We start from the raw sequence: 1161 nt of genomic DNA, 5'->3' as shown, positions 1-1161 counted from the left end.
AAAAAAAACCCCTTACCCTATTTAAGTTTATTGTTAAAATAAAATTATTTCTCTTAATCCTACTACCCTATTTTATTGTATGCATTCAACTTTAGTGTTAATTTTGTTTTCTAAGTTTTAGTAATATTTTTCTCGTGTTTTTCTTTTTTATCTAGTTTTTCTTTATTTAAAACCATTCCCAAAACTGCAGCCAGAATGTTATTTTTAAAAGAAAAACCTAAATTACAAAATAGACATGGAGATATAAAGTGTAGAATAAGAAAATAGTTAATAATGTTGTAATAAATATGTAAGGGGGTGCTCACTTTGGCAGCACATATACTAAAATTGGAATGATACAGAGAAGATAAACATCACCCCTGCACAAGGATGACATGCAAATTTGTGAAACATTCCATATTTTTTAAAAAATTAAACAAACAAACAAGCAAACAAACAAATAAATAAATAAACATGTTAAGAGGGGAGAAGGATACTAGATTTAGTGGGGCAATCACTTTGTGAGTTATATAGATCTCTAATCACTATGCTGTACAACTGAAACTAATATATTATTGTATGCCAACTATAATTGAAAAACTCATTGAATTGTACAATGTAAGTACAAGCAACTAATTGTCTATTATATTTCAATAAAGCTAGGAAAAAAAAAAAACAAAGAGGCCATTGAAGGAAAGTGGGAGTTGGAAAAATAAATTCATTAATTAATAAAAATAAAAGAAAAACTAATCACTCTACTGTTTAAAAGCCTTCAATGACTTCTCTTTGCCATTAAGATTAATTTCAAAGTTTTCAGCATGGTTTGCAAGGCCCTCAATAGTCTGCTTCCTGCCTACATTTCCAACTTCAATATTTACCATGTTTCTCAACCTACGCATTCTCTGCTACTACATTGGTCTTTTAATTTTTGTCACAGATATTAAATTCTTACCTCAGGACATTTGTACATGTTCCCACTCTTAGTTAATTTCTACTCACCCTTGAAAGCTACAGTTTAAATGTTACTTCTAGTCTAGCCCTTCAACGATGAACCAGATTAAGAAATTCCCTTGTTTTGTAGTATAACTTCAACTATTTATGTGTGTATATGCAATTATATATAATAATTATATATGTATTACATATTTACAAATAATCATTCAAATTATTTATACACTTTTA

The 1161-nt window shown here is 28.3% G+C and overlaps 1 non-coding gene across 1 annotated transcript; it reads left to right on the top strand.

The window, feature by feature from the left end:
• Positions 1-297: 297 nt before the first annotated feature.
• Positions 298-404, top strand: LOC111735238. Its single transcript, XR_002778729.1, has one exon. It is a non-coding gene; the product is annotated as a U6 spliceosomal RNA (small nuclear RNA).
• The last annotated feature ends 757 nt before the right edge of the window (positions 405-1161 follow it).

The sequence above is a fragment of the Pteropus vampyrus genome, unplaced genomic scaffold, assembly GCF_000151845.1.
Source record: "Pteropus vampyrus isolate Shadow unplaced genomic scaffold, Pvam_2.0 Scaffold20226, whole genome shotgun sequence".
Classification (NCBI taxonomy): domain Eukaryota; kingdom Metazoa; phylum Chordata; class Mammalia; order Chiroptera; family Pteropodidae; genus Pteropus; species Pteropus vampyrus.
The sequence above is the reverse complement of the archived record's forward strand: the minus strand, read 5'-3'. Positions and strand labels throughout refer to the sequence as shown.